We start from the raw sequence: 25306 nt of genomic DNA, 5'->3' as shown, positions 1-25306 counted from the left end.
GGGGAGAGGAGAAGGGGAAGGGGGAGGAGGAGAAGGGGGGAGAGGGGAAGGAGAAGGGGAAGGGGGGGAAGAGGAGAAGGGGAAGAGGGAGGAGGAGAAGGGGGGGAGAGGGGAAGGAAAAGGGGAAGGGGGGAGAAGGGAAGGGGGGAGAGGGGAAGGGGGGAGGAGAGGGGGAAGGGGGGAGAGGAGAAGGGGAAGGGGGGAGAGGAGAAGGGGAAGGGGGGAGAGGAGAAGGGGAAAGGAGAAGGGGGGAAAGGAGAAGGGGGGAAGAAGAAGTGGGGGGAAGAAGAAGTGGGGGGAAGAAGAAGTGGGGGGAAGGAGAAGGGGAGAGGGGAAGGGGGGAGGAGAGGGGGAAGGGGGAGAGGAGAAGGGGAAGGGGGGAGAGGAGAAGGGGAAAGGAGAAGGGGGGAAAGGAGAAGGGGGGAAGAAGAAGTGGGGGGAAGAAGTGGGGGGAAGAAGAAGTGGGGGGAAGGAGAAGGGGGGAGGAGAAGGGGGGAGGAGAAGGGGGGAAAGGAAAAGGGGGGGGGAAAGGAAAAGGGGGGGGAAAGGAAAAGGGGGGGGAAAGGAAAAGGGGGGGGAAAGGAAAAGGGGGGGAAAGGAAAGGGGGGGGAAAGGAAAAGGGGGGGAAAGGAAAAGGGGGGGGAAAGGAAAAGGGGGGGAAAGGAAAAGGGGGGGGAAAGGAAAAGGGGGGGAAGGAAAAGGGGGGGAAAGGAAAAGGGGGGGGAAAGGAGAAGGAGGGGGTGGAGGCTGAACGGGCCGGGCCAGACTGGGCCTAAGACTTCGGGCAGGGCCCGTCCCCTGCACCAGATTTACAGGTAGGTGGCATTGGGTTGGGTCGGGTCGGGTCCAGGGTCCGGGGTCGTGAGCGCGCGTCGGGTCGGGGGGAACGCGGGTCGGGGTCGGGAGCGCACGTCGGGTCGGGGTCGGGAGTGCGGGTCGGGGTCGGGAGCGCGGGTCAGGTCGGGTCGGGTCCGGGGTGGGGGGGAGGTGGCGGTCGGGAGCACAGGTCGGGTGGGGGGGGGGGGGGGGGAGGGAGTGCGGGTCGGTTCGTGTCGGGGGCGGGTGGAGGGAGGTCAGGTTGGATCGGGTCTGGTCCGGGTTGGGGGGGGGGGGGGCGGTGGCGGGGGGTCGGGAGCGCGGGTCGGGTCGGGGGGGTAGTGGGAGGGAGGTCGGTTCAATTCGGGTCGGGGGGGGTGGGGGGGAGCGCAGGTCGGGTCCAGTCCGGGGGGTCGGGTCCAGTCCGGGGGCGGGGGTGGGGGGGGCGGGGGAAGCGGGAGTCGAGTCGGGTCGGGAGGAAGCAGGAGCTGGGCGTGGGAGGAGCCTTATGCACGCAGCCCCAGTTTTAGCTCAATCTTCAACTATCCCTTTCAAATTCCTTGCTCTTTGCTGCTCAGTACCCCTTCTGTTTCTGTAAAGTGAGTAACACTATACGAATTGAAAAAAAAAGCTGATTTTTGGTCTTACTTGAGGAATTCTTGCACTCTTTCTCAGTACCAAAATATGAGCAGTATTAGAATTGAATAGTACAGCCACAATTTACTTTGACTCTTTCCCTGTTTGGCTATTGTCATTCAGAACCTGTGGGCTGCCAAGATAACGGTCAAACTATTAATTATTCTCCATAGCATAAAGGGGAAATGAAACATTGTTTTGCATAATGAACAGCTCAAGAGATAAATTATCACTCTTCCATACAAAATTATGTTGGTGTTACGAATATATGTTTTATTTTGATTAAAAACTGTCATTTTCCTTCTGATTATTTGGGAAAGAAAAGGGGATAAAGTACTCTTACTAAAAATGATTATTGGATTAGAAAAAAAATTACAGGTAGTGGGAAAGAGAAAATATCACAGGAACATCAATTTCCAGAAGAGCATTGCTTATGGATTAGGATGAGAATGACACATACAAAATATGGTGCAATCACAATTTTAGAAAAATATTAAACTTTTTTCCTTAAATTAAATTAATGGCATTGCATTAATGGGTTTATTTTGAAGATAAAGGTGTCATATAAGAATGTTCTTGTCTTAATGATAGTCTCCTATAATTCAACACCAACTTTCCTTTATAAAGCACCTTTAACTAGAAAAATGGTCACCAAGGCAAAGTGTGGCAAAAAGTTTATATAAAAAGGTGGGTTTGATAGAGGGTCTTAAATGAGGAAAGGGAAATGGAGTGGCGGCGAGATCTACAGACGAAATTCTAAGTAGTGGGACGTAGGTGCCTGAATGAATGGCTTCCAATAAAAGAATGAAGGGGTTGGGAAGTCAGAATCAAATGAATGGAGGAAGGTATATCGGGAGGAAGTTACAGAGATAGGGAAGGGCAAAGCTATTTGGGGATTTAAACACAAGGATGAGAATTATATATTGAAAGCTTTGGGGGACCAGGAGCAAATGTAGATCAGTCAGGACTAATCTCATGGGAAAGTATGGCAATGTGCAGGATAAGATAAGAGTTGCATAGTTTTGGATGAACTGAAGTTTACAGTTCATTTCATCTCTATTTCTTTCTCAGCTAATCATAGGGAAAAAAACAGTTTTTAAATGAAATAAAACACATGTTCGTAACACCAACATCATTTTGTATAATCCTCCACCCTCCATAAACTTAAGGTCATCCAAAACTCTTCTGCTCGCTGACCTACACTGGTTAAGCAATGCCTCAATTTTAAAATTCTCAACATTGTTTTCAAATCTCTCCATGGCCTCACCCCATCCTATCTCTTTTACCTCCTCCAGTCCGACAATGCTCAAAGATATCTGCACTTCTCCATGTCATGTATCTCACACTACTGCATATAACACTATCTTACCATGCTATACATGACTGTAATTAGATATGACCTATAACCACAAGCATACTTTACCACCAGGGGTGCACTTGCAGGAGACACTGCATATCTGTTCCACACAGGTATATAAAGGCAGGTCTCAGGCAAGTGTGGCACTCGAGAGCTGTGAAATAAAGGTGCAGGTCCTGAGTGACCTTGACTTCAGCATGTGCCTCGTGTAAGTCTGTACTGCAGGGTCAGGATTTTACAGTGGCGACGAGTTACGGGACCACAGAATCCACAGAATGGCTACCAACGGCTCAGATGAGAAATACAATGCTGGAGACAATTGGGAGGACTTTATAGAAAGGCTCCAGCAAAGCTTTGTAACCAAAGACTGGTTGGACGATGATAAGGCAGACAAGAGAAGAGCCCATCTCTTGACCAGCTGTGGCTCGAAAACATACGCCTTAATGAAGGACCTGCTGGCACCCGAGAAACCAGCAAGCAAGTCGTTTGAGGAGTTGAGCACACTGGTGAGAGACCACCTGAAGCTAGCGAGCAGCCTACACATGACCAGACACAGGTTCTACAACTACAGACGCTGTGTGGGCCAAAGCATACCCGACTTTGTGGCGGAACTTCGGAGGCTGGCTAGTTTATGTGAGCTCTCCGATGAACTAAGGAGAGAAGTACTGAGAGACTTTTTTATTGAAGGAATAGGCCACGCAGGCATATTCTGAAAGCTTATAGAGACCAAGAACTTGACCCTAGAGGCAGCAGCACTGGTCGCACAGACATTCTTGGCAGGAGAAGAAGAAACGAGGTTGATCTATACTGTGGGTACGACAACTAACAAAACATCGGAACAAGGGGTTCACAGCGTGAAACGAGCCGCTACCCCTACACACAGACAAAGGCAGGAGAGCAGGCCTTCAACAGCAGGCAGTGGTGCCAGAAACCATCAAGGGCCACATGAACGGCCGCTCACACCTCATCAACCCACAATGTGAGCAATCAACTACAGACTGAGAGAAGCTCAAGAGTCAGCCAGACGCAGCTCATCCTTCGGAAACAATGGAAGCGGTCTATGCTGGAGATGTGGGGGAAGGCACTCAACTAGGGGGTGTCGATTTCAGCATGCTGTTTGCAAAAACTGCAACTATACAGGGCATCTGGCTCGCATGTGCAGAAAAACAGCAGCTCGGCTGGTATATGAATCGGAAGGGTCGGAAAGTGGACCAGAAGACGGTGGGGACAGTGCCCGGGACGCTGGGGTACAGCGGGTCAACACGATCAATGTCCACCGTTCTTACAACAAGACGCCTCCAATAATGATGAGGGTCCTACTCAACGGGATACCCGTCAACATGGAACTGAACCACGGAGGCTAGTCAATTTCTCATGAGCGTCCAACAATTTGAACAGCTGTGGCCGCACAAAAGCAACAGACCAAAACTCACAAGGATCGACACCAAACTAAGGACCTATACCAAAGAAATTGTCCCAGTCCTTGGCAGCGCCATGCTCTCAGTCACACACAAAGGGACGGTGAACCGACTGCCCCTGCGGATTGTCCCCGGAGATCTCCCAGCACTGTTGGGGAGAAGCTGGCTGGCAAAACTAAATTGGAAATGGGATGATGTTCATGCCATGTCGTCAGAGGAACGGACCTCCTGCTCAACAATTCTAAGTCATTTTGAACATCTCTTTCAGCCAGGTGTGGGCACCTTCAAAGGGGCTAAAGGTAAAATCTACATCGCACAGGATGCCAGACCAATCCATCACAAGGCTAGAGCTGTGCCTTATGTGATGAGGGAAAAGATTGAACACGAACTGGACCGGCTTCTGCGGGAAGGCATTATCTCACCCGTGGAATTTAGCGACTGGGCAAGTCCCATCGTCCCCGTCATGAAGCCTGATGGATCCGTACGAATCTGTGGGGATTACAAGTCTACCATAAACAGAGTCTCCCTACAGGACCAATACCCGCTGCCCAGAGCGGAGGACCTATTTTCCACGTTGGCTGGAGGAAAACTTTACTCGAAACTAGATCTCACATCTGCGAATATGACGCAAGAACTGACCGAGAGTCTAAGCTACTCACCACCATCAACACACATCGAGGACTTTTTATGTACAATCGATGCCCATTCGGCATCAGGTCAGCAGCTGCTATATTCCAGTGCAACATGGAGAGTCTGCTCAAGTCTATCCCGGGGACGGTTGTGTTTCAAGACGACATACTCATCACGGGAAGGGACACCGACTCCCATCTCCGCAATTTGGAGGAAGTACTAAGTCGATTGGATCAGGTAGGCCTAAGAGTTAAGAAATCCAAGTGTCTGTTTCTCGCGCCCGAGATTGAATTTTTGGGCAGAAGGATTGCCGCTGATGGAATCCGCCCAACAGAATCAAAAGTTGAAGCAATTCGTCTGGCACCCAGGACCTGGAAAGTCTCGGAACTGCACGCCTTTCTCGGGCTGCTAAATTACTTTGGGAACTTTATGCAGAACTTGAGCACGCTGCTGGAGCCTTTCCATGTGTTACTCAGAAAGAGGTGCGATTGGTTTTGGGGGGACGCCCAAGAACGCGCCTTCAATAAGGCATGCAACCTTCTATGTTCCAACAGTGTTTTAGCCTTTTTTGACCCAGGTAAAAAGCTAGTTTTTACATGTGATGCGTCAGCGTACGGGGTCGGATGTGTTTTACAGTATGTCAATGATGCGGGTAAATTACAACCCATTGCTTATGCCTCCAGGTCACTTTCGCGGGCGGAGCGCGGGTACGGTATGGTTGAGAAGGAGGCGCACGCCTGCGTGTACGGTGTCAAAAAGATGCAGTAATACCTTTTCGGGGCCAAGTTCGCGTTAAAAACCGACCACAAACCCCTCACGTCCCTGCTATCCGAGTGCAAGGCAATAAATGCCAATGCCTCGGCGCGCATTCAGCGGTGGGCACTCATGCTGGTGTCTTACGACTACACAATAAGGCACAGACCAGGCACAGACAACTATGCCGACGCGCTTAGCAGGCTACCTCTGGTGACCACGGAAGGGTCCGACGAACAGGACTGTGAGATGGTCATGGCAATCAATGCCTTTGAATCCACAGGTTCGCCCATGACGGCTCGCCAAATCAGAGCCTGGATGACCAGCAACCCCACGTTATCCTTTGTCAAAAGATATGTTTTAACTGGTGACTGGGCAGAGGCCCGTGATGCCTGCCCCGAAGAGATCAAACCTTTCCATAGGCGCATGCATGAACTATCACTACAGGCAGACTGCCTGATGTGGGACAGCCGAGTAGTTATGCCTTTGCGAGGCAGGGAGGCATTTGTCCACCGCGAGCACCCGGGGATCGTCCTTATGAAGGCCATAGCCAGATCTCACGTCTGGTGGCTTGGCATTGACGCGGACTTGGAGCTCTCCGTCCGGCAGTGCACCATTTGTGCCCAACTCAGCAATGCCCCCAGGGAGGCCCCACTAAGCCCCTGGCCCTGGCCCACCAAACCGCGGTCGCGGGTGCATGTAGACTATGCGGGCCCATTCATGGGCAACATGTTCCTCGTAGTCGTCGATGCATTTTCAAATAGGATCGAGTGCACCATTTTAAACTCGAGCACCACCTCCACCACTGTGGAGAGCCTTAGAACCATGTTTGCAACGCACGGAATTCCTGACATATTGGTCAGTGATAATGGTCCGTGCTTCACCAGCGCAGAATTTCAAGATTTTATAGTTGACCACGGGATAAATCATGTTAAGACGGCACCGTTCAAGCTGGCCTCCAATGGCCAGGCGGAGCGAGCAGTGCAAATTGTTAAACAAGGCATGCTAAAAATCCAAGGTCCCACGCTGCAGAGCCACCTGTCGCGACTGCTGCTGGCATACAGATCTCGTCTGCATTCGTTGACTGGGGTTCCCCCCGCACAACTATTGATGAAACGGACCTTAAAGACTAGGCTCTCGTTAATCCTCCCAGACATGCATGAAATTGTTGAGGCAAAGCGCCGGAAGCTAACTGAGTACCATGACCGAAATTCGAGGGGGAGATGGAATGAGATAGGGGACAAAGTTTTTGTGCTAAACTATGGCAGGGATCCCAAATGGCTTGCAGGGATAGTAACAGGCAAAGAAGGAAACAGGCTACTGGTTGTACAAATGGACAATGGCCAAACCTGCCGGAGGCATGTAGACCAAGTAAAAAGTAGATTCACCAACAACACTGCAGAACCAGAGGCAGACTACAATGTGGAACTCACACCACACCTGCTGGACAAACAGAGGGAACAACCTGAGGAAAGGGCAGTCTCAACAGACAGCCCAGGCAAGATACCAGCAATCACACCGAAAGAAAAACAGGCACCAGGGCAAACAACTGAACCACAACTAAGACACTCCACGCGAGAGCGTAGACCACCTGAGAGACTGAATCTATAAAGACAATAAGACCTTGGGGGAGGGTGAGGTCATGTATCTCACACTACTGTATATAACTGTATCTTACCATGCTATACATGACTGTAACTAGATATGACCTGTAACCACAAACATACTTTACCACCAGGGGTGCACTTGCAGGAGACACTGCATACCTGTTCCACACAGGTATATAAAGGCAGGTCTCAGGCAAGTGTGGCACTTGAGAGCTGTGAAATAAAGGTGCAGGTCCAGAGTGACCTTGACTTCAGCATGCGCCTCGTGTAAGTCTGTACTGCAGGGTCAGGACTTTACACTCCAATTCTGCGCATCTCTGATTTTAATCGCTCCACTATTGGCGGCCATGCTTTCAGCTGCTGAGACCCTAAGCTCTGGAATTCCCTCCCTAAACCGCTCCTCCTCTCTTTCCTCTTGTAAGGCGCTCCTTAAAATCTATCTCTTTGACCAAGTCTTCCTTAATACCTCCTTAAATGGTTCCATCAAATTTTGTTTGAGAACACTCCTGAGATGTACCTTGGGATGTCTTACTATGTTAAAGGTACTATATAAATGCAAGTTGCTGTTGTTGTTGAGTGCGGTGATTGAGAGATTGGCCAGGGTAGCATTGGAATAGCCATGGCTGGAGGTGACAAAGGTACAGATAAGGGTTTGAGATGCCAGTGGGTTGAGGCAGCAGCACAATCCGAGGTGGACGATATTACGGAGGTGGAAGTAGGCATCTTTGTAATGAAGAGTTGATTGGGTTGGAAATCAGCTAAGAATCAAATATGATGCTGAGGTTGTGAATGGCCGAGTTCAGCTTGAGAGAGTGGCCAGGTAGGAGATGGAATCAGTGACGAGGGTACGAACCCCTGACTTAAACTTGAAAATCCCCTTAAAAGAAAATGGAAAAAATATATAACTTTAACTTATAATTAGCAAAAATATTAATTTTATTCTATGTGAATTAATATTTAAAGCCATTTCATATCACTGTAATGACCTGAGAATGTTTGTGATCACTTTAAAAAAAAAACCTTTATTTAATACATTTATATTACTTAATTGCAAACTAATAAATATAAATCCAAAGTTGACCATGGTCTCTTTTCCCAATTACATTTTCTCTTAAACTAAAATCTTGGCCCATAATTTATTAATTAGAGAATATTATTTCCCCCCAGGTTTAAGATTAATTAAGCCAATGCATTATGTAGTGTGTAAAAGACTGGCAACGAATAGTACCTATCAAGCAGACATCAAGGAGAATTCTCCCAAATAGTCACATAAAGACATGCAGAATATTTAGTAACAAAAAGAAGAATGACAGTACATGCTGAAGTCTAGGACAAGAAGGAGCCTGAGGGTTCAAGCTTAACTCTTGTTGGTTGCAGAATTGCAATATTAGTGATTCGACCAAGACTAATCAGGATGTACTGCTCCTTTTAGTAAATACTACATGTAATTCATTATCCCATCATCAGTTTTATCCTCTTATATTTCTTGTCCTTGAGCTAGCCTTCTGGTGATTCATCGTCCTTCTTTTATTCCTTTGCCTGTGAGCCTTAGCAATGAATGTTGACAGGTTATTCAACAAGGGAAATGTACTTATCCGACCCTAATGTGACATTAATACATGCACACTTTTCAACTTTCCAATAAGGATGATTGGATAGGAGTCAGGAGCAGGAACCCAAGCCAATATACTCCTCCCTGGCCCAAGGACAATGAAGATAATTGTTGCCACTACATCCTAGCTGAGGTCAGCTAACTCAACGCAACCGGTGAACAATCTTTCAATGTTCATGGTATGTAAGGCTCAGTGGAACAAGCATGGAGAATTTATTCATATGCAGTTTTTTTTAGAACTTTTTTTGTTCTACAAACTATGTGGGTCTGCAAATCATATCAATCTATATCTATAAGATTAAAAAAATCTTACATCCTATCTATAACAGCTCCAATTAAATTTTCCTATCAATACATCTTATTAAAAACCTTACATCTGTGTATTCTGGTCGAATTATTCCCCTCCCCTCGAATCCTACTTCACCTGAAGATTACATTAGATTTTGACTCCCTAGATGCAACAGAATGGAAGGTCAACTTCTTGTTTTTACGTTTTTATGTCAACTTTTCCCATTGTAAATTCCTTTGTCAACATTTATAAAATGGCAACTCCCTATGTAAAATATCATGCTGTAATTGCACCCATCTGTCAGGATATTTTTCATCTCCCAGTTCCTCAGCCTGTGCTGCAGAGAAACTCCTGTGCTCCAAACAACTCTACTTTTCTGCATTCCAAACTGCCATAAGTTTTGCAAATTAACTATACATAATATAACGATCAAAATATTATATAAAACTATGCACAGAATACATGACTTTAAAATAGGGACTGAATTACATCTGCACGTCTATCTCCAATTATCGCCTGCCCTGTAACTCTGCTTCACTAAAGACTACATTTGGTCTTATCTTCCCATGTGCAATGATACAAGGGATTAACTGGTAATATATTAAAAGTCTTGGGTATAGTGCACATTTCCTGTAAGTTTCAAACTTGCTTCTTGCCATATATTTTAACTGTCAAACTGTAGGATATCCTCTGACTCATGTCCACAGAGATTTTACTAGCTGAAACTAAGTCTCCCACTGGAGTTATGATGAGAGATCAGTAGAACCTCCACAGAATTTCAGGGCTACTGTGAGCAATGCCATTGGATACCTAATAGTATTATATAAAAATGTTGCAGTTTGACTGCAGAGCTGTATAAGAAATACAATAGCAAGAATGAAAATGACTGTCCAGCCCATTCAGCCTTTTCTGCGATGTAGATCCGTATATTTGCACCTCTTACATCTATCTCCTGGCTTCGTGCAACATTATCCCTTTATTCTTCACAGAATCAGGAATCTAACCAATTTTTGGGATGTTCAACCAAATCCCCACTTACTGCAATCCATTCCATAACTAGTATAGAGTAAAACTGGGACTACGTTATCATTCAATCTCTGCATAGTCCCAACCCCATTCTCCAAATCTAGTTAGGTCTTTTGCAACCTGTCTTTGTACAAACAGCATGAGGCCATTAATGCAAACAAGGATCTCACTTCAATAAACAAAATGTTTTAAATGGATTTTGTTTCTCACACCTCTTGACTGTACTTACTGCTCCCCCAGTATTAGACTACTTCATCATGCCTCCTGGACTGTTGTGCTACCAAGTAGCTTTTAGAAACAGTAATCAGGGACAAAATTAACAGTCACTCGGACAGGGGTGGATTAATCAAGGAAAGCCAGCAGGAATTTTTTTAAAGGTAAATTGTGTTTAATCAACTTGATCGAGATTTTTGATGAGGTTACAGAGAGGGTTGTATTATACATGGGTTTCCAAAAGGCATTTGACAAAGTGCCACATGATAGGCTTGGCAGCAAAATTGAAGCCCATGGAATAAAAGAAACAGTGGCAGCATGGATATGACATTAGCTGGAAATAGAGAGCCGTGGTGAATGGTTGTTTTTCGGACTGGAGGAAGGTATACAGTGGTGTTCCCCAGGGGTCGGTTCTAGGACCACTGCTTTTCTTGATATATATTAATGACTTGGACATGGGTGTACAGGGCACAATTTCAAAATTTGCAGATGACACAAAACTTGGAAGTATTGTGAACAGTGAGGAGGAGAGTGATAGACTTCAAGAAGACATAGATAGGCTGATGAAATGGACAGACATGTGGCAGATAAAATTTAATACAGGAAAATGTGAAGTGATGCATTTTGGTAGAAAGAATGAGGAGAGGACATATAAATTAAATGGTAGAATCCTAAAGTGGGTGCATGAACAGAGAGAACTGGGGTATGTGTGCATAAATTGTTGAAGGTGGCAGGGCAGGTTGAGAAAGTGGCTAAAAACGTGTCCGGGATCCTGGGCTTCATAAATAAAGGTATAGAGTACAAAAGTGTGGATATGATAATGAACCTGTATAAAACACTGGTTCGGCCCCAACTGCAGTACTGTGTCCAATTCTGGGCACCACACTTTAGGAAGGATGTGAAGGCCTTAGAGAAGGTGCAGAAAAGATTTGTGAGATTGATTCCAGGAATGATGGACTTCAGTTACATTGATAGACTGGAGAAGCTGGGGTTATTCTCCTTAGAATAGCAAAGATTGAGAGGAGATTTGATAGAGGTGTTCAAAATCATGAGGGATTTGGACAGAGTAGATAGAGCAAAATTGGCAGAAGGATCGAGAACCAGAGGACACAGATTTAAGGTGATTGGCAAAAGAACCAAAGGCGGCGTAAGAAAAAACATTTTTACACAGCGAGTGGTTAAGATCTGGAATGCTCTGCCTGAGGAGCGGGTGGAGGCGATTCAATTTTATCTTTCAAAAGGGAGTTGGATTAGTATCTGAGGGAAAAAAATTGCAGGGTTACAGGGAAAGGACAGGGCAGTGGGACTAGCTGAGAATCGGCATGGGCTTGATGGGCCGAATGTCCTTCTTCCGTGCTGTAACCATTCTACGATTCTATGATTCTAAGTACTACTATCAAGGACTTTAACAATATAAAACTCCCACCTATCTTGCCGTTTGATGGATACTCAGATTTCATATTGAGATGTGTTATCTGTGCACAAGAGTTGGATAATGCCTCAAAATCTTCCAGTATGATTTGCTCAGAACGACTGCTCCTATTCACTTCTCTGTTCTTAAGCTCCTGATTTTACTGCTAAAGCAGGATACAATAAATAGAAGGTGACATTCATCCTGTCAATAATTTTAGCTTGAGGACAAAACAGAATTACACATTTGTACTCACAGTGATTATTTTCATTTGAGTTCTGGACAGCAGGAATTCCACGAATATCATCTTACCTGTAGCCACTTCTTTACTTAATATTTGAAAATATTAAATATGAGTGTGCACAAATTCTTAATGATTACTTACCTTTTTTTAAAGTTTAAGTATGTTGTATAAACAAAACACATATTGAAGGATTATGGAATATAAGTCTGGAAATCAGTGACGCTCAACCTGTTTATATAAAACTCTACTAATTTAAACTCCACTAATGAGAGGAATTTGATATGTTTGTTAAGAGTTTGCACAATAACATTACCAACAGTAATTTCCAGACATTTTAGTTAGTTCTGTTTGTGAGAAAAACTTTCAGAGCTCAGCTGTGATTTGGCAGGCACTAGTGATTAGGTACGCAGCACTCCACCAACTAAAACTTTTTTGCTCAAACACTTTCTTTCACCAAATTATTTGAGACAACGCATCAACAATAAGTGTGTCTTTTTTTGTTCAAGTGTTGTAAATACATGAGTGATGATGCTTTCTAATAAAACTTCCTTTAAATCCATACTACTTCACTTTCCACTGCAATATCTCCCCAAACCTCAAATTACAATCTTTGTCAGCATTTTGCTATTGGACACGCATAGTGGCGTTGCCAGCGACTCCCTAGGGGATTGATACATTCAATAATAGTTTTAGTTACGCTCAGCACAGATATATTCATTTGAAATATTTACTAGCTTTGAACATTGAAAGGATACATTGTTATTTTATAATAAAATGACCAATAAATTAAAAAAATGATAATTTAATCCAGATATGGCTTGCAATCTTTCCCGAGTGTTTATAGCATTGATTAACTTGGGAATTTGTAATATAATGATTAATGGGCATTCATTTTCATCCATTCTTTGGATTTTACTTTTTTTGTAATTTAAAGTTTTTTGATAATTTCTGGAATTAATTAATAAGATGAATCTGTTCTGTAAGATAGTTAATATAAAAAATAAAACACAAGGGGGAGAAAGAGTAACATCCAGCCAGACATGAAATATCAAATCTGGTGATAGCACTCTTATGTTCTTGACATAATATGAGTGATACTTGAGAGTAAAAGCAGAATCTCAGGAGCTAAAAATAAAAGGCTAGGATCAGGACATCTATGCGCTCTCGCTCATAACAATTTTCCCTGTGGAGTTAATACAGTGAGCAACGATGAAGGAAGTGGGATATTGGCCCGACTGACAGTGGCCCAGGGTCTCGAGAGGTTATCTATCCAAAGGAATAAGCTGTCCTCAGGTCAGGAACCAAATTTAACTCTTCTAATTTCAACATTATAATTATAGAAAACCATTATTTCAGATTCCATGACACTAATTATGTGTTTTTAAAAACATGTAAAGCATAGTCAATAGTCAAAGATGACTGTCAGTGTAAATACTGAAACTTGGCTAAACACAATGCCACGCATTGGGAATTCAACATTACACACTGCACTTCATACTGCTAGAAACAAACAGTAACTTCCTTACCTTCAGAAAAATCGATCAGACCTAGGAAATGGAGCAATTTGAGAGATGCACAGATAATCACGACAATACCAACAGTCTGTAGACCCTCTGACTCCCATTCCACACTCAACATTTTTCAACTAAACAAATCATGCCATTATTGTTTTTACAAGGGCAGAGTAATCCAGTGCTGCTAGTGAAAATAGTTAAAACCTGAACTGAGCAAACATGTAGTGGAGACTACCTTTCCATTGCTATACTAAAACTAATTGACCACAATGATTGCTCTAAACTGGCATCTGAACCTTTCATATTATGCTTTCATCAGCAGCTGATTTTATTAGCATTGAGTTCTCCAAGAATGCTCCTGTGACCAGTAACCTTTACACAACATCACATCCAACAGTGATGCTACCGATCCCTGCTATTGGAAACATCTGTTAACTGGAACTAGCAAGAGACGTTGGTGTATCAATTTGAAGAAAAAAAGATTAATAAGTATTAAAACTTACACTGGGGGGAAACATATGGCAACCTGCTTTGAGATCTAAACTTGCTTAAACAAGGGGAAAGCATCTTTTTACCCTTGAAATGCCATCAGGTTTGATAAGCTTTCATTGCTACTTTTTGACAATCTGAAAGACAGCACATTTGGTTCAATCCATTAGTTAGGGAATCTCAAGAAACTGCTTCTCGTGGAACATTACATACACATACATCTGTTGTTTGATCATTTACAACTAAATGCTACAGCTGCATATTGCCTTGCGAAAATAAAAACCTTTAACTGGTAGCAAAACCCAAAATATACAAAGTACCGAGGTACAATAAGTCTTTGTATTCCACGTAAACCAACATACAAACAGCATGTGCTGTCAAGAACCCCTGAGACAAACTTTATATCTTCAAATGAGATTATTAATAACATCCCTTGTTCAATGTGCTAGATTCTTAAAGCATAGAATTATTTTAGTTTTGTACAATCTGCCTAGATTTCTGAATTTTAGAATCCATTCTCTAGCGGACTGGGTTGAAATGGTTAAAATGAGACATTAAAGCAATATAAACTACTCAATTTCCAGTGATTTACATATAGACAATTAAAGGATTGTAAATAAGGTACAAGCACAAAACCATGATTACTATAAAATGAACACATACTTAGACAATGAAAAATTCAATGTCAGACTGAGAAAAAAATCATTAAAAAGAAATAAGTCCCGGCTTTTCTTGTGCATTTGACATTAATCTGCATTCAATAAATGAAGCAATAAAAAGGGAAATTAAATACAAAACTTCAAGTCTAATGATTACTTTTTCAATGAGGTTGCACAAGTGCAGTTTTACCCAACTCCATTCTTGAGCTAAGATTTTGAAGAAAAACTGTAAAATATATCTATACGGACTGATAAAATAGGAAACATTTATAAATGAACATGCAGTGCATATTTCCTTTAACCTGGTGGCAGCAGAGTGGCCGGAACAATTCAAGGTAAGTTTTATATTTTACTCTTTGGGAGCATTCCTTGGGAAGCAGGAAGAACAGGAGGGATCCCTGGGCCTCCCCTACCACTCCCTTACCTTCCCATCCCTATACCAGTACGTATTTGGGAAGCCCCAAGTTATGCCAGGTACCTTATCCTTGGGCGCGACTGGCTCCAGCCCAAATTCCTGCTCCTGTCCACGGCCTTAATAACTTTACTGAGACAGTGTGAAAAATTAAAATGAGGTCTGGCAGTTAAAATTGGCTGGGCCTCACTTCCTTCCCAATTTTTGGGTGCACCACCCAATTCACACCCCCCACTCACTGATCCTGCTCTGTGTTCAAAGAGACCCCATAGGGGCTGATATTGACGTCAAGTGGACATGAGGTGGATGGTTGCGATGTGATCTTGCCGGCTTACACAATTGCCCTCAACAATAGGCATGAGCCATTTTGATAGCCTCATTTAGTCCATACCAGCGAGCTGCAAGTGCTAAATCAGCATTCACAGGCTACTCACCCATTGGGGTGGGGGCGGGGGGCAGTGGAGGCAGCAGGAAGTCCAATGGTTCCTCCATGGAGCTGAGCTGATGTTAAATGCCAAACGAAAACAATCGCTGAGCTGGGGAGAGGGCGAATGGGCCTGCAACGGGCTGGAAGATTTTTGTGAGGCCAGCAGGAGCACTCACGCACAAAAGTTTGACTTACCTATTTCTGAAGTGGTGTGTAATGGTCCCCTTAAGGACCGCTGGTTAGGCTGCTCAACCCTAACACCAATGAGCGGTCCTACAACCGGTGTAGGACCATGATTTGTATATGAAAGTCAGGCTTCTGCTTGACCATCCTTTTCCATCACAGATTGGAAATGATGGAACACAGCACTGCCATTGTAGCACACCCACAGTCCTGCACTGAAGTATCAGCCTAGATACTTCTAGGTCGGTGAGTCGGGAGGTCGGCAAGTCGGTAGGATCTGTGAGGTCAGCGAGTCGGGAGTTCGGCGGCCGGGAATTCGGAGGTCGAGAGTTCGGAGGCTGAGAGGTCAGAGGCTGGGACGTCGGGAGTTCGAAGTTCGGAGGCCACAGAGGTCGGGAGTTCGGACGCCGAGAGATCGGGAGTTCGAAGGATGATCGGTCGGGAGGCCACAGAGGTCGGTGAGTTTGGGAGGCCACAGAGGTCGGTGAGGTGAGTTGGTAAATATCTCTCTTTTCTCTATTTCTTTTTAAGTAAATATTAAACTAGACAAGTCTAACTAGAGGGATGGCAGTGCAGCTCAATCCCGTGGAGTGCACATCCTGCGGCATGTGTGAAGTCCTGGATGCTTCGCGCAGCCTAGACAACCATGTGTACAGGAGGTGTCTCCAGCTTCAACTGCTCGAGCTCCGTGTTTCGGAGCTGGAGCAGCGGGTGGAGTCAATACGGTGCATCCGTGAGGCTGAGAGCTACATGGATAGTACGTTTCAGGAGGTGGTCACCCCTCAGCTTAAAGGCGTGCAGGTAGAGGGGAAGTGGTTGACCACCAGACGTAGTAAGTGTGCTAGGCAGATAGCGAAGGAGTCTCCCCGTGAGTCCATCTTGCTTTCAAAACAATATTCACTTCTAAGTACCGGTAAGTACGATGGTGCCTTTGGGGAGTGCAGCCAGAGCCAAGTTCAAAGCACCATGGGTGGCACAGCTGCACAGGGGGGGAGGGACGAAGAATAACCGAGCCTTAGTGATAGGGGATTCTATAGTTAGGGGAACAGACAGGCATTTCTGCGGACATAGATGTGACTCCCGAATGGTTTTGTGCCTCCCTCGTGCCAGGGTCAAGGATGTCACAGAGCAGACGCAGGGCATCCTGGCGGGATGGGGGGAGGTTAAAAACCTGGAGGTCGTGGTCCATAACGGGACCAACGACATAGGTAAAATGAGGGATGAGGTCCTACAGGAAGAATTCAGGGAGCTAGGAAGAAAATTAAAGGGTAGGACCTCAAAGGTAGTAATCTCTGGGTTGCTACCGGTGCCATGTGCTAATGAGTATAAGAATAGAAGGATAGAGAGGATGAACACGTGGCTGGAAAGTTGGTGTAGGAGGGCGGGCTTTAAATTCTTCAGGCATTGGGACCGTTTCTGGGGAGAATGGACCTGTACAAACCGGACGGGATGCACCTCAACAGCGCCGGGACCAATATCCATGTGGGGAGTTTTGCTAGTGCTGTTGGGGAGAGTTTAAACTAGCTTGGCCGGGGGATGGGAACCGGAGAACAAATTCAAAAGGGAAGGAAGTAAAGAAGAAATTGAATAGCAAGAATCTAGAAAGCAAATCTGTAACACAGAGGAAGCAGGGTTTAGTAAGTAGTAAGCAGGGCTTAGTAAGTAGTAAGCAAGGCGGTCTTCCTTTGCTGAATGGTATATACTTTAATGCGAGTATAGCGAATAAGGTGGATGAGCTAAGAGCACACTTGGGAATATGACATTATAGCCATTACAGGAACATGGCTGAAAGAGGGGCAGGTTTGGTAGATCAATATTCCTGGCAACAGGATTTTTAGACAAGATAGAGAGGGGGATAAAAGGGGGGTGGGGGCGTCTGATTAAGGAAACTATTACAGCGGTGAGGAGGGATAATATGTTAGAGGGATCATCAAATGAGGCCATATGGGGTGAATTGAAAAATAAAAAAGGGGCGATCACACTGCTGGCCGTGTATTATAGACCCCCAAACAGTGGGAGGGAGATAGAGGAGCAAATATGTAGCAAATTGCTGTGCAGTCCAAAAACCATAGGGTAGTAATAGTAGGAGATTTTAACTATCCAAATATTGATTGGGACAAATTTAGTGTGAAAGGTATAGAGGGTGTGGAATTCTTGAAATGCATTCAAGAGAACTTTTTTAGTCAGTAGGTAGCAAGCCTAACACGAGAGGGGGCGGTCTTGGATTTCGTTTTGGGGAATGAAGCTGGGCAGGTTGAAGGGGTATTAGTGGGGGGAGCAGTTGGGTGCCAGTGACCATAATTCAGTCAGGTTCAAGTTGGTTATGGATAAGGACAAGGATAGGCCTGGAATAAAAATTCCAAATTGGGGAAAAGCTAATTTTGTTAAGTTAAGGAGTGATTTGGCCATAGTGGACTGGAAACAGCTACTTGTGGGTAAATCAGTGTCGGAACAGTGGAGGCATTCAAGGAGGAGATCCGGAAGGCTCGGGTCAAACATGTGCCCTTAAAGAAAAAGGCTGGGAAAAATAATTCTAGAACCCCCTGGATGTCTAGAGACTTATAGGGGAGGATTACGAAAAAAAGGGTCGCTTATGTCATATACCAACGGCTAAATACTATAGAATCTTTGAGGAATATAAAAAGTTAAGAGGCAAAATTAAAAAGGATATTAGGAATGCTAAGAGAGAGCATGAGAAATTCTTTGCCAGTAAAATTAAGGAAAACCCAAAGATGTTCTATAAATATATTAAGATTAAAAGGGTAACTAAAGAAAGGGTAGGGCCTATTAGAGACCATGAGGATAATCTTTGTGTGAAGGCGGAAGATGTTGGGAGGGTTCTTAACGAATACTTCGCATTTGTTTTCACAAAAGAAAGAGGCAATGCAGATACTGCTATCGAGGAGGAGTGTGATATTCTGGATGAAATAAATATAGTGAGAGAGGAAATATTAAGGGGTTTAGCAGCTTTGAAAGTAGATAAGTCCCCAGGCCCGGATGAAATGCATCCCAGGCTGTTGAGTGAAGTAAAAGAGGAAATAGCAGAGGCCTTGACAATCATTTTCCAGTTGTCTTTGGATCTGGGCATGGTGCCGAAGGATTGGAGGACTGCTAATGTAGTACCCTTGTTTAAGAAGGGAGAAAGGGACAGGCCGAGTAATTACAGGCCTATCAGCCTAACCTCAGTGGTGGGAAAATTATTGGAAAAAATCCTGAAAGACAGGAAAAATCTACATTTGAAAAAGCAAGGATTAATTAGGGACAGTCAGCACGGATTTTTTAAGGGAAGATCGTGTTTGACTAACCTGATTGAATTTTTTGAGGAGGGAAGCAAGAGGGTAGATAAGGGTAGTGCGTACAATATAGTATATATGGACTTTAGCAAAGCTTTTGATAAGGTCCCAAATGGTAGACTGGTCATGAAGGTTAAAGCCCATGGGATCCAGGGCAAAGTGGCAAGTTGGATCCAAAATTGGCTTGAAGGTAGGAGGCAAACGGTAATGATTGATGGATGTTTTTGTGACTGGAAGGATGTTTCCAGTGGGGTTCCACAGGGCTCAGTACTGGGTCCCTTGATTTTTGTGGTATATATCAACAATTTAGATTTGAATATAGGGAGTATGATTAGGAAGTTTGCAGACGACACTAAAATTGGCTGTGTGGTTGATAATGAAGAGGAAAGTCATGGGCTGTAGGAGGATATCAATCTACTGGTCTGGTGGGTGGAGCAGTGGCAAGTGGAATTTAATTGATAGAAGTGTGAGGTGATGCACTTTGGAAGGGTTAAGAAGAAAAGGATTAAGCGGTAGGCCACTTAATAGCGTAGATGAACAAAGGGACCTTGGAGTGCTTGTCCACAGATCCCTGAAAGTAGCAGGCCAGGTGGATAAGATGGTTAAGAAGGCATACGGAATGCTTGCCTTTATTGGCCGAGGCATAAAATATAAGATCAGGGAGGTTATGCTTAAATTGTATAATACTTTGGTTAGGCCACAGCTGGAGTACTGCATGCAGTTCTGGTTGCTGTACTATAGGAAGGATGCGATTGCACTAGAGAGGGTGCAGAGGAGATTTATGAGGATGCTGCCTGGAATGGAGAATCTTAGTTATGATGATAGATTGGATAGGCTGGGTTTGTTCTCATTGGAACAGAGGAAGTTGAGCGGAGACCTTATTGATGTGTACAAAATATTGAGGGGCCTGGATATAGTGGATAGTAAGAGCCTATTTCCATTGGTGGAGGGGGCATAGTTTTAAGGTGGTTGGTGGAAGGTTTAGAGGGGATTTGACGGGGGGCTTCTTTACGCAGAGTGTTGTGGGGATCTGGAACTCACTGCCGGGAGGAGTGGTGGATGCAGAAACCCTCACCACTTTTAAGAGATAGTTGGATGGGCATTTAAAGTGCAATAACCTGCAGGGTTATGAACCTAGAGCTGGTAATTGGCATGAGACTGGATGACCTTTTGTTGGACGGAGCAGATATAATAGTAAGTACTGCAGATAATAGAATACGGCCAGGGTGATCTCCTGGACTAGTTTCGATCGCCTGGATGGGTCGGAGAGGAATTGTCCCAGATTTTTTCTCCCTAAATTGGCCTGGATTTTTATCTGGTTTTTGCCTCTCCCAGGAGATCACATGGCTCCAGTTGGGGTGGAGTGTAGAATGTTTCAGTGTAAGGGGTGTCGCAGGTGTGTGAGGCGAACTGGTTTAGGCTGGATGCTCTTTGCCTTTCCGTCATTGTTCATAGGTTTATATATAACCTTTAGGGCTGCTGACCAAGGGCCGTGCGGCTCTTTGTCGGCCGGCATGGACACGATGGGCCGAAATGGCCTCCTTCTGCGCTGTAACTTTCTATGTTTCTATATTTCTATTTGCAGACTGCCACAGTCTTGCTCCTGCTGGGCGGAGGCCCTGAAAATCATCACCATAGTGGCTGGACTTTTGTCCATTTTGGGCCTCAGTTAGTGCCCCTGATGCGGTGTTAAATGCTGTTTCTAGGCGTAATGCCGGGCATCCAGGATTTACTGCCCGGCCAGTAGATTCGGCTAATGGTTAGTGCCGGCACAAAAACCTACCATCCCCACCGTCCATTTTTAGTGTGATGGTGACATCAATGCTCCGCTATTACCCCCGATGGAACATTCTTCCTTAACGCCTCATTTAACGCCTGCCCCAGGAAACACCTGAAAAAACCAGGCGGTCCCAGGGTATTGCAGGCGGTATTGGCAGGATTTTTAAATGGAGGGATGAGGATCCTACATTGCAGGTCACATTGACTACAACGGTTGTGCACATAACGCTGTGTGAAGCTCCAACTTGCAAACTTCACTTTTATCTGCCATTACAGTGTCCTTACAACTTCACTGAGAACATTTAATGTGGGCATCACTAATTCATCAGCACATCATGTTCCATGCTATTGGCAGGCGGTGTCAAGTTAGAAGAAGGGCTCTTGGCCATGTCAGTCCATGGATGAGAGGCCGAAGACATCTGGGGAGGAGGGCTTATCCCTCACGGGTTTACAGGCACCAACGCACATACCTCCAGCTCTCTGAGGAGCAGTGTGTGAGCAGGCTGCACTTCCAAAAATAAGTGCTGACAGAGATATGCTATCTCCTACAGGCAGACCGATGCCTGGACTGCTCTGGAGGCAGCCTTCAATACTTCCTTCAACAGGTATTCGAGTTCATTGTGGTGTGTTGCATGCTGCACAACTTGGCCATCATGAGAGGCCAGGTATTGCCAGTGGGGATTGCAGGCCCACCTCAGGAGGAGGAGAACAATGAAGAGGAGCCTGGTGAGGCTCCGAGTGGAAAGCCACCCCATCCATGGGGGAGGCAGCGTGGAGATGCTGCCAGACCAAGAGTCGAGCGTCGCCAGCTCGTAATGGACCGGCTCTCCTAAGTAGAGGAAACTGAGGGATGGAGCTAATACTGGACACACTATGTGTCCCCATAAAGGCACATCTCCGGTGAACGTTGGAATGATGCACAAGACACCAATATCAAATGATGATTATTAAATTTTACTGAAACAAAGTCACTAAAACTCCCCCCACCAAAATAAAACCATACGATATACAACGTTATGTTGCAGGGCATTAAACAACAATGAAACTTAGTTACCGCTGCAAGTTTCGGCTTGGTGCACAAAGTCCGTTGTGCAATGCCTGACTTAATGCCAATGCTCCTCCATCTTACATTTTTGCTGAAACTTGCAGTCGAGGGCACAAACTATTTCCAGGCGTTATCTTTAATGCCCCGCCACAATTAACACCCCGAAATCGCAAAAGCCCAAAATCCATCCCCAAGTATTCCTTGCTTTCTATGTCTCCTGATTGGCTAGTGAAAGGAGAACCCTCCCCCCACTCCCCTCATGATCCCAGGTATGCTTATGTACAACAGTGCACTCCTGGGATCCATGGGCACAACTCCGCAGCGAAACAACGCAACTTCTCAAAGGGGGTTCGCAGCAAGTAAGTGTGGATTCCATTCGGAGGTCGCGGCGTACTCCTTAGCTACGCCGCCGACCACATATTCAGGGCCAATGTCTCTTTAACATTAGAAAGCCTTATGCTGAAAATCCATTGTAAAGTTATCCATTTATCTATTTATTTCTAGTTAGTTATGTGAAATAACTATACGGTTAATGATGAAACAAATACTGCTCAGAGCAGTTTGAACTCAGCGAAAGGCACTAAATTAAAGAACGATGTTCATTACCTTGATTTATATCAAAATTAATTATTTCCTTTTACTGCGGCTATCTTTTCAGGGGCTCGACTTCCTCCAATTCTGTCTCACAAGGAACATTTCCGTACTCCAGACACCACAGATGCAAAATACCCACTGAATAAATATTTAATTGCATAATTAACAAGTTTCCCACATGCTTTTTGAATCAGAGCAGCAGGGAGGAGAAGTCCTCGTACCATTTAGTAAAGATAATGAAACAAGTCTATTTCCTGCTGGGTTGGAGGCACGATAGGTGGGAAATAAATTCAAAGTGAAAATGCTGCTATGGTTGTGGCTTCACGCCACTTGTGCTCACTTGTAAATGCCTCGAGCTTGTCGTCAGTTTGAAGCTCTTGCACCCTAAATTGTCCATAATATAATGGTCACAGAATTTCAGATGGCATATTAGTATTACTTCTGTTTAACTGTGCACAATATGATTGCACTTCAGCTACAAAATATGAGAAATGCATTTGAGTGGTATCGCAGTTAACAGAAATCCTTCACAAATTTTTCAAGCTGGACTGAGCTTGTATGACAGATGTATCTTAAAAAAAAAACACATGAATACCAAATAATCTTCCAAATGACATACACCCAACAAACATGTCATATCCTACCAATTGCACCACTAACCTCAGCCACTGCTCAATTCACCACATCCCCTTCAGTCACCTACCAATCGTCTCTACCAATCAAGACTCATACCTAAAATTGATATGGTTCATCACACCCTCACACTTAGCACTGTTGCAAGCCTCAAACCCATATCTCACAGGTTTCACACACTGTCAGCTATTCCACCAGGACAGCCACATTACCCACACTTATTGCACGACACTCAGTGACATACTTCCCTTTCTTTTGCTCTTGTTGATAAGAGGCTCCCGAGGTATGGGAAATGGTCCACGTTGTCCAGGGCCGCACCGTGGATCTTGATGACTGGGGGGCAGTGCTATGCGGTGAGGACAGGTTGGTGGAGGAGCTTTGTCTTACGGATGTTTAACATAAGGCCCATGCTTTCGTATGCCCCAGTAAATACGTTGACTATGACTTGGAGGTCAGCCTCTGTATGTGCGCAGACACAGGCATCATCTATGTACTGTAGCTCGACGACAGAGGTTGGGATAGTGATCAGCTCCGCTGGGCAGGCCACATTGTTCGCATGCCAGACACGAGACTCCCGAAACAAGCGCTCTACTCAGAACTCCTTCTCGGCAAACGAGCCAAAGGTGGGCAAGGACACCCTCAAAGCCTCCCTGATAAAGTGCAACATCCCCACTGAGACCTGGGAGTCCCTGGCCAAGACCGCCCTAAGTGGTGGAAGTGCATCCGGGAGGGCGCTAAGCACCTCGAGTCTCATCGCCGAGAGCGTTCAGAAATCAAGCGCAGGCAGCGGAAAGAACGTGTGGCCAACCAATCCCACCCACTCTTTCCCTCAACGACTATCTGTCCCACCTGTGACAGGGACTGTGGTTCTCGTACTGGACTGTTCAGCCACCTAAGGACTTATTTTTAGAGTGGAAGGAAGTCTTCCTTGATTCCGAGGGACTGCCTATGATGATGATGATGATGATCTCTTTTGCACAAGATGACGGTATTCTCATTTCTAATCCTCCTTCTTACTTTTCCCTCATCCCTCAATCTCTTCTGACAGAGAAACTGCTGATTGTGTAAGCATGCACCTCTTACATTTTCCTTTCCCCTCACCACAACACTACCCTTGTCCCTTCTTCGTTTCAAATACCCAAGAGTTACAAACTACCCAGGCAGCGGAAGAAGAGCAAGAAAACAGTGAAGATGAAGATACACTGTCACTTGATTTCAGTGTCACAGCCACCAGCTCAGATACTGATACTGCGTATAATTTAAGAGATTGGATAGAAGTGGGATCTGCACATGGTGAGACACTAGGCACAAGTGCGCTGCAGTCAGGGCAGGGGAAAAGGATAGCACAGGTGCCAGCTTGATGGAGGGTGAGATTGCACACTAGTTCTGCTGCAGAGGACTCAATGGGCTGGGCAACAGAAAGTTGCTGATGGGTGTACAGTGAAACTAAAACTAGGGGACATGGGGCTCGATTTTCCACGTTGTTTGCCTGCTTAACGCCCACTTAACGCCCATTTTACTGCTGAAATGACGTATAACGCCCATACATCGCTCATTTAGCCACAAAATGGAAACTGATGAGCATTTTTCGGAAACATACTGCTGAGCGTTACTTTCCCCATGTGCGTAACGCCGGGAAAAAATAATACCGCACGCTCAATTTTTGGGGGCGGAATCATCAGAATGGGCAAAATCAACGGCCATAATATCGGCCAGCGTTAGTTTCCACACGGAATTAACACCGCGATTCAATAATACCGCCCGCCCACTTTTTTTGTTGTAAAGATCACATTTGCCGAAACTAACGGCCATGAGATCACCCACCATCACTTTCACCACCTTGCACACATATCGGCCACAATATCGCTCGCCCAAAAAAACGCCCGGCAAAAGTGGAACTAACCGGAACTTATCACAGCGTTATGGACACCATGTTCGACATCACATGTCGCACCCTTTAAAAGACTGCTCTGCTTCAACCTCGGGGGAGTTCGGATGTACTCTGGAGGTCTTTGGAGGTGATGTGAACATCTGTCCACACATCTTGACCATACTGTGACCGATTGGAATTGAATAGGTGTCTTCATCGGGACATTCATTGTTTGTGACCAATCGGTGGAAAACAGAGAGCTATTGCAATGGGGCCTGTCCTTTCTCACCCTCTCTTGATGACCAATTACATGCAGCAGATTCGAGATGGCCGAAGGTATGCTCCACAGCATTATGTGTCCAATGTAAGACGTGCCAGACTGATGAGGAGGACCAG

General features: G+C 45.1%; 1 protein-coding gene across 2 annotated transcripts in view; it reads right to left on the bottom strand.

Annotated features, from left to right (window-relative positions):
• Positions 1-25306, bottom strand: part of LOC139233019 (Kv channel-interacting protein 4) — a 259879-nt gene that overhangs the window by 184423 nt on the left and 50150 nt on the right. Inside the window, exon 1 of one of the 2 annotated variants that reach the window (XM_070863536.1) lies at positions 15709-15845. The exons of the other annotated variant lie outside the window; for it this stretch is intronic. The gene's annotated coding sequence lies outside the window, so the exon portion shown is untranslated. Of the gene's footprint in view, positions 1-15708; positions 15846-25306 lie in introns of those variants that run through there. 2 annotated transcript variants of the gene reach the window in all.

This window comes from Pristiophorus japonicus, chromosome 2, assembly GCF_044704955.1.
Source record: "Pristiophorus japonicus isolate sPriJap1 chromosome 2, sPriJap1.hap1, whole genome shotgun sequence".
Taxonomy (NCBI): Eukaryota; Metazoa; Chordata; class Chondrichthyes; family Pristiophoridae; genus Pristiophorus; species Pristiophorus japonicus.
This window is presented reverse-complemented; position numbering and strand designations above follow the sequence as displayed.